Genomic DNA, 8326 nt, shown 5'->3' with positions numbered 1-8326 from the left:
TGTCTTTCAATATATTCTAAATATATAGATATTTCTGAGCTACATTTGATTTGCTTCTTTTTCATTGGTTGCCATTTTATGAGAAAATGATTCAACTATAAAACAGTAGATAAAGTATCAGTTCTCCTCTCATCACGATTTACATTTCAACTGGAAGAATTTTTCGTCACCATGGAATTTTAGAAGCTGTGCTTTTGATTTTTGTTTTCCTTTCTTTCTTCCTTTGTTTCTTTCTTTCTCTTTTTTCACACTTAAAGACGTGTGAGTGTGTGGCAGGAAAACTCTGCAGAATGACAGATAAAGCCCGGCGTAACCTCAGGAGGGAGGTAAAGGCTTCAAAGTCCCACAGCCTCTTTTATGGACGATGAAGTGTGAGAATTGCCCCTAAGCTCTTTCCAACCTTGCTGCTCAGTGCCAAGACCGACCACAAAACACACACGGCCTCACCAGGCGGACTTTTTACAGCTGCTGGAGATCCATGTCTCAGACTGCCAAAAGTCAACAAAAAAGTTGTTTGTGAAGGATGAAGCCGTTTCTCTCTCTAAGACGACAAATTATGTTTTGTCTGGATTTGGAGGCAGATGATTTAAAGTCATGCAGGTTTGTTTGTTTTTTGTTTTTTTATGTATTCGAGGCGCGCCTGAAGTCTGCCTAACTTATTGGATTAATTAGGATTTTTAGATAAATGGAACCGGGTGTCATCCGCATCGCTGGAAGTTTATCCCGTGCTGTCTGATCATTTTACTGAGTAGAAGCTTATATAAAGAGCACCGGCTCAGGCGCCAAGCCCTGTGGTACTCCACAAGTAACCCTGGACTGTGAAGAAGATTGATGGTAAACACAGACAGACGTAAAACAAACTGGAATCTGTCAGATAATTGAGATTTATACCGGCCTGGTGATGTCCCCTACAGCATGCTTAAGCCTTTCTAACAGAATACGGTAATGAGCTGGATCAAACAGCAGCGCCGAGATCTAGCATGACAAGTTCAGACACAAGGCCATTATCTGAGGCCGAGAGAATATCATTAGGAACCTTCACCGGCGCTGATTCAACGCCCTGACGAACTCCAAAACCCTTAAAACGGCTCATTGCTGAGTAAACGCTCACACAGGTGATTGGCGGCTATTTCAGTCGAGGAAACTCTCAACTAAAATGAAAATTGACATAAATTATGTTTCTGTAATTTATGAAGTCATCTTTATAGAGGCAAGGTTCCTCAAGTGAAGGTTTGCTTTACAGTGAACTAAAAAACGGGGGGAAAAAAGCGCTGGTTGTGATTGGTTAATAAGGACAGATTGTCCCTCCCCTTTGCTCTTTGCCACGCTGCAGCTGATTCACCACATCATAACCTGTCATGAATGCTAAAGCTAGTTAGCCTAGCCACCGATGTGAGCAGATATAAATGGATTTCCTATAACGGTAAGTTGTTGTTCAGCTGTTTGGGCCCTGATTGGTTGGTTCTGTCTGGGTTTCTTCAGACAGCAGAAAACTGTCTGAAGAAGAAAGCAGATCGATTTTTTTAACAGATTATTTGTCTCATATTAAACTGAAGACATGGTGACAATTTTAAAAAATATGGAAAAAATAATAAATCTTATATGAAAAAGTAATAACAAAAATGATTTTAAAAAAAAGTTTGATTTTTTCCAAAGTTAAAAGAAACTTATTTTAGTAAAGATACAGACTGCAGATTTAACCATCAGAGTGTTCGAAGAGAGAAGTTATCTGTCCAGATTTTCATGTTAACAATCTTGCAATATCAACACATAGGTCATAAAATTGTTGCTACGGATTAGCCTAGCGCAACAGAATGAATACAGAGGGCTAGCATAACATTCCCAACTAATGTGAAGTGATTAAGAGGCTGCTGTGTTAATGTAGCCCACAGCTTAAAAAAAGACAAAAGCAAAAAGGCCTACATTTACTTACAATTTTTGTAAATATTCAGAATGGGAGACCAATCATCATCCCATCCAGTCAATGGCTTTTTGTTTCTCCACATTACATCACAACATCATTGCCTTTAGTGATTATAGCTACTAGTTACATATACAGCAACGCCATAGAGAAACATCATGGCACAAAGTCCAGTTCAGAGACCTGAGACACGACGGTGTGAATAATATATTGGGAAGTAATGCTGGAACCGACGACCACAATGAACCTTTTTAATTACTTTTCATTTTATTCCATTTTTCTTTTTAAGAAAAAAAAACAACAGAAAAGTGATTTTCCTACAGAGAATTATGGCAGGATTAGCAGATATAAATCTATCTCCAGTCTACAGTGTAGTTTTGGTCTGCTGACTTTGCAGCCGGGAGGAATGCGTGTGTCTGTGTGTGTGTGTGTGTGCGTGTGTTGTGTGTGTGTGTGTGCGTGTGTTGTGGGTGTGTGTGTGTGTGTGTGTGTTTACATCATCTTTCTGTGTGGCTCACTGTGTGTGAGTGCGTTCCATCTGGGTGGTCAGCCAATACATTAATGAGCGCAGATGTAAACAACAACCAGTTAATGAGGCACGGTAGCCATGAAGCTGCTCTTTATTTCTCCAGTGATACATCAGAACGATAACCTCATCTGCTGAATCACTTCATGTTTATCTGGCAGATCTTTTCATATCTTGGCAGAGCAGCTGGGGGATGAGATTTGACTTTATGGCTCCAGGAGGGAAATTGGACTGCTCCTCCCGTCAGATCTTCTTCAGAACTTTTAGGTTTCAGGGCTGTCGCTACGGGCAACAAAAGGTTTCAGTTCCCTCCAAAGATTTTCTATTAGGCTATGTTCACGCTGCAGCCGGAAGCGACCCAAATCCGATTTTTTTTTTTTGTCTACTTTCTGTTGGTCTTTTACACATGTGTCAAACTCAAGGCTCACTCAGCATTTTATGTGGCCCTCTAGACTCCAGATTACAGCAATAACTCCTTCCAGTCTGCGATTTTGATTGCAAAAGAAACCACTAAAACAAACACAAAAACCTTGACGGACAGCATTGATATTTTAACAGTTTAATTGGTTTTATCTATACTCAACAGGCCCTTTCAGAACTTTCAGATTTTTGATCGGGCCCAAAATGAAAATGAGTTTGACAGCCCCGGTCTGTCCCGTCAAACACCAATGAACCATATTGATGTTTGCGATCTGAAAAACGTCAAGAGATATTAATACTTTTGCAAAGCACTATAAAACTTGACATTAAAGACTGGATGAAATCATAATGCAGGCCAAAATTATCCCGAAAGCATGAAACATGGCATTCGAAACAAATTTGTAATGTGTGAAAAGAAAACATGAAATTAAAATAATAATAATAAGGTGAAGAAGATCGCTAATTTGGGTTGGATATATGGATCGGATTCCATCTGAAATTATTTTCCCAGGCCGAAGCACGTTGTGGTGGGTTGTTCTTCAAAAGCAAAAGGGTTAAACAAGGATAATAAAACTGAGATGCGGCAGTACAACAGTAAGACAAAGAAAGGAAAATCTTAGTCACGCATTCTGCAAAAATACCCAAGCAGAGCCTAAAGTGTGGATCAAGGTGTTCAAACAGCCCTGCAACCCAGACAGCAGATTTTCTCTGAGCTTTAAGAAAATAAAACCTCACCTTTTCGCTATTTGGACCATCCCAGGGTTGAGATGATGTTAGAGGGTGACGGTGTGAACGACGGGTTGGTTACCCCTCAGTGAAAAAACTAAATACAAGAGAATGATGTGGCAGTCAGACGAGGCTGCTGCTGAGCCCTTGCCAGAATGATTTATCAGGTGGAATGACATCATTCAAATCCCAGCATGCTTGCAGCTGGTTTTCTTATTTTTTGTTTCAAAATTGCAAGATTAGAATTTTTTTGCGCCGCTGCGATTATCACAAACAGAACCAGACATTTTGAATGCTCTATAAAAGCCAAAGGACCACTTTGGTTTTCATCTGTCTGCATGTGAGGCTTGAGCTGTGGCAGAAACGGACCCATCGGGTGTTTTGGGGTTTTGTTCATGTAGGATAGAATGAGACTGAGGGCTTAAATGATGTAACGCAGAAGCTGCTTTCAGTCTCTAAACTGACGTCTTGCTTTACCAGTCTGTCCACGTTCCAACACTCACCTACGACCATGAAGGTTTCGAGGCAGAAATAAATCCTGGATTCAGGCAACTGAAACTTGGCCGGGGTTCTGACTTGGGAAAAGGTTGGAGAACATCATCTGGAGGCTGCTTGTCGTCCGGTAAGGTGGTTTTTCTGGCCACAAACCACTGGCAGGAGAAGTGCAATGGAACATGCAGGAGGTACAATGAATCACTTGTGGCCTGGGAATGCCTTGGGATCCCAAAGCATTAATCTAATAACCCTCCTGGGAGAATCTGGAATGGATGGAAGGGCTGTAGCACAGTTTTTACTGCATGTGTTTCGCATTTTTATCCATTTTTATTCCTGTCGCTCAGAGTAATCGTCTCACTAACACTTGATAACATAATAGCTTTTTTCTAGTAGATAAATATCAAATATGACTTAAAAGAATTTTCACTTCCTGATTTAATGCCTTGCTGTCATGAGCTCAACCCTTCCACCAGGCGTTTGCTTCTTGCTGCTGGCTAGTCTGAAGGAGTCGCGCGGAGGCCTGCTGTGTGAGGCAGAATCCTGCCTCTGAGGGGGAGCTTCATCCTCGAAGGAGAGGCCAGTTCCACCCAGGCGTTTTACACATCTGAATGGTTGCCATGGCAGATCAAAGAATTTCTCAAAAGCATTAAAGAATCAAGGCAGCGCTCCAGCTATGTTTCTGTTGAGGGAACAATATTATAACATGATGCAAAGCTCATAAAGTTAATTTTACATAATGATTACCCTTGAACATTACAAGGCGTGTCAGTCATTGGTGTCATTGGTGTCAGTGTCGTGGGGAGGTGCGCCACAACTTCTTTGCATTGTTGTGAAGTGCAGAACCAACAGTTCAACATTCTTTTCACCACAGGAAACTTTACAACGTTGACACTTTACTATTAAAACTCGGTGCTTCCCATGTTTGGTTTTGAGCCAAATAAACAGACTGACTCTCTTCAACGTCTAAAGGTCCCAGTGCCACGCCCATCCACCCTGAGAGCTGTTGGGGTTGCTGTCAGTCCAACAACGCTCGCAAAGGCTACTGGTCACGTTTCAAGGCGTGGACGTACTATCTGGATCTACCCAGGGAGGAAAGTTAAAGCTGCAGTGTAGACGCTTGGAAGAAGTCAAGGCCGCTGCCTCTGATCAGTACTGTTGTGTTTTGTTTCACACACTTCTCTTTTGATATTTTCTCTTGCCTCCTCAAGCTGCAGATGAACCATGATTGTCGTTTGGGATCTGGTCAATAATTCTGTTTTGATTTGAACCTGTACAGCAGTCACCCCAGTCCTCTAGGTCTGCTGTCCAGCAACCTTTAGACCCAGTCAAATAATTAGGCCGTAAGCAAGACTATGGAGGATTTGACGGCATATGAAGTCATTTGATTCAGGTGTATTGAGCAAGGAACATTGTCTCGAGGTTTCATGCCATTGGTCTCAGGAGATCTGGCAACTGAATATACCCATTTTCAGTTGCCAATTCTTACAGGTTTTCTGTTCAAGATCTGTTTCTCTTTCAAATAATTCCTGATACCAGGCACTCATGAGGTTTATTCACTCCTGCTATGTTTGCTCTGTCAGTGAAGACATTTTATGGACCATGCAGACATTCAGACCAGATATATTCAGCTTCTGTGCATCTCCAATCTGAAACAAACTTCCACAAAACTGCAAAACAGCTGAAACACCGAATTCCTTGATGATTTGAGGAGTATTTCAGATTGTTTTATCTTCCAAGCACAACCTATAGACTGTGATCACGTCAGTCAGAAATTGGCTTCTGTTCAGTTTCACCAAAAATATCAATTCCACTTCAGTCAGAAATCATTTCTTGTTGAAATGAGAGGAACAGCAACTCTAATCTGCCATCACAGGAAGAGTTTCTGACGTCCCACCAGGACGGACCGACCTACAGGAACCGAGCGAGGAACTTGGCGTGAACCTCATCCAACACAAACACAAACTGTTGACTCTCACTCACTCATCCAGCCCCATTCCTATCTGAGTTCAGCAGTGGACAGCCTGACAAATGGCCACAATTAGAGCTTTCTCATTAAAGTTGTTTTTAATTCAGCCTTCCCATGCAGCATATCCATCATCTCCACAAGGTGACTGCATACTTTTGTTTGCATTTGCATATACGCTATGTGTGTGCTTTGTCTCTGCAGAATAACACAGAGACAGAAGGATAGACGGAACTTCCTGTCCTTCTTCCTGTCAACAACAGCAGTCTGAAGCTTTTGTCTTTCTGTGAGTTATTTACATCACCTTACCTTGTCCCTTTGCCTCACACAGGTGTTCCTGTATTTTGAACCTTTTTGTGTGTAAGGTCACAACCACACACGTAGCTCACTGTTATGCAGATGATAAATGAATCTATCTGTGCTTAAAAATGCTATCAAACGAATCATTATAGACTTCACTAAACTGTTTAGTGTACATAGTATATGTATAGTAAATTGTACTATTGTACTTTCTGGGTGTAGTTGATTTAAGTGTTCGCTGCTTACTCAGGTATGTGAAGATCATTTTAGCATGAACTTCCTGGTAGATTCATCAAAATAACCTGCTTTGATTCAAGTGAAGAGGATATTTCGTAAAACTACAGATGATGTGGTGAGGACATTCACATGGTGCTCAGTGTCTAAAAAGAGAGAGAGAAAAAAAACGGAATGTAAGTTTTAATTTTTTTGCTCAGAAAGTTCTTCTTGAAGGCTTGTCAGCCTTTACATAAATCATTCATTTATGATTTATTTCCAGATTATTTCATAGAATGCCCTGCAAGCACATTCTTGTATTGATTATTTCAAACTCTGGTTTGCAAGAAAAAAAAAATGAAAAAGAGCAAAAATGTGATTTTGAAGCGGCCCAGCTAATTGCTAAGAATGGACTCTATTTCGGGGAGCAGAGTAGAGTGGGCTGAATTTAAATGCCCAGTTATTAATCTACATTGTGTTGGTTTATCATATAAAACAGCAATGAAAAGTCATTAAGATCGTAGCTGTGATGTGATAAAAGGCAAAACGGTTCCTGGAGTAAATATGCTGTTGAAATGAGACGTACAAATTTACAGTTAAAAGCAAAAGGATAAGAATAAGACTGTTTTATTAATAGTTTTCACAATTAATTTTCTGTTTGTTCTATTTGTTCTTCAGGTCAGTCATGTAAGCCCGACTCAGAACTGGGCTATCTGACTATTGTAAACTTTGCTATGAATAGGGAAAAATTATTTCTATACAATCACCTGAGTCAGACATTACAGTTAATTCAGTTCAGCTCAATTCAAATTCAATTCCAAAGCACTTTATGGATCCCAGGAAGAAACGACAGGTTGTCATTATTCAAACCCTGTCATGTCAGCGGCGTGCTCCTGCTCATCAGAACATGTTCAAGCTTTAATGTTGCCCGTAGCAACCGGCTTGTCCACACATTCCTCAAGGTCAACACAGCATGAAGCAATCTCTTGTATATAGAAGGAATAATAATAAGTTTTCCTGTTGAACAACCCTGATTACCACATAGTTAGCATTTTGGCCTCGGGGCATGTTCGCCGTCATGTCGTGACTTTGAACCCTGAACGTAATAAGTACTATCACTGACGCAAGCATCAACGTAAACGCGACAGGTTCTCAGTCCGACAGCTCCTGCCTTACCTTCACTTCAATGCGTTTGAGCAGAGTTCCCCATGGCACGCTTTCATTTGCGTAATATTTTTCGCTGCAGAGAAGGAACTGTTTGCAACCGTTGCCAAGAAACACTCTTGCACATGCAATCGTCAAGAATAAAAAGGAAGGGCTTTTTTAAGTTCCAACTCCTGCCCAGTAGGCAGCAATACAATAATCTGGTCCTCCTCAAAGTTTTAAAATGAGATAAATTAAATTTCACTTGGAATTGTAACATAGCATCATTATATGAAGTAAAAGCCAAATTACAAATCAGTGAGAGGAGAACAAACTTTCTTGGTGGACGACTAACCGATTCTAACTGAAAGTGTAAGTAACGACCAGGAAATGCCAATCAAATGCGCTTCAGTAACCAAGGGTTACGGTGAGTAAAAGCAATAATAAATCTGATATTCTGGCAGGTTGCTGGTTTGACGTTGTCGGCTCAGGCGGTTGGCAATCTTCTCAAGAGATGACGTCCAGACAGGAGGGTTGGTTGTGCAACCTTTGGGAAGGTCAAAACCTCATTGAGCTGCTGTTTTGGTCTGACGTTTAAATACATTAATCTGTGCGTGAA

At 40.8% G+C, this 8326-nt stretch overlaps 1 long non-coding RNA gene across 1 annotated transcript; it reads left to right on the top strand.

Moving 5' to 3' along the window:
• Nucleotides 1–7999: 7999 nt before the first annotated feature.
• On the top strand, nt 8000–8326 carry LOC129363868 (uncharacterized). Its single transcript, XR_008606357.1, has 2 exons — nt 8000–8079; nt 8172–8326. It is a non-coding gene; the product is annotated as an uncharacterized LOC129363868 (long non-coding RNA).

The sequence above is a fragment of the Poeciliopsis prolifica genome, unplaced genomic scaffold (assembly GCF_027474105.1).
Source record: "Poeciliopsis prolifica strain line A6 unplaced genomic scaffold, Auburn_PproV2 SCAFFOLD010, whole genome shotgun sequence".
In the NCBI taxonomy this organism is placed as follows: Eukaryota; Metazoa; Chordata; class Actinopteri; order Cyprinodontiformes; family Poeciliidae; genus Poeciliopsis; species Poeciliopsis prolifica.
The sequence above is the reverse complement of the archived record's forward strand: the minus strand, read 5'-3'. Positions and strand labels throughout refer to the sequence as shown.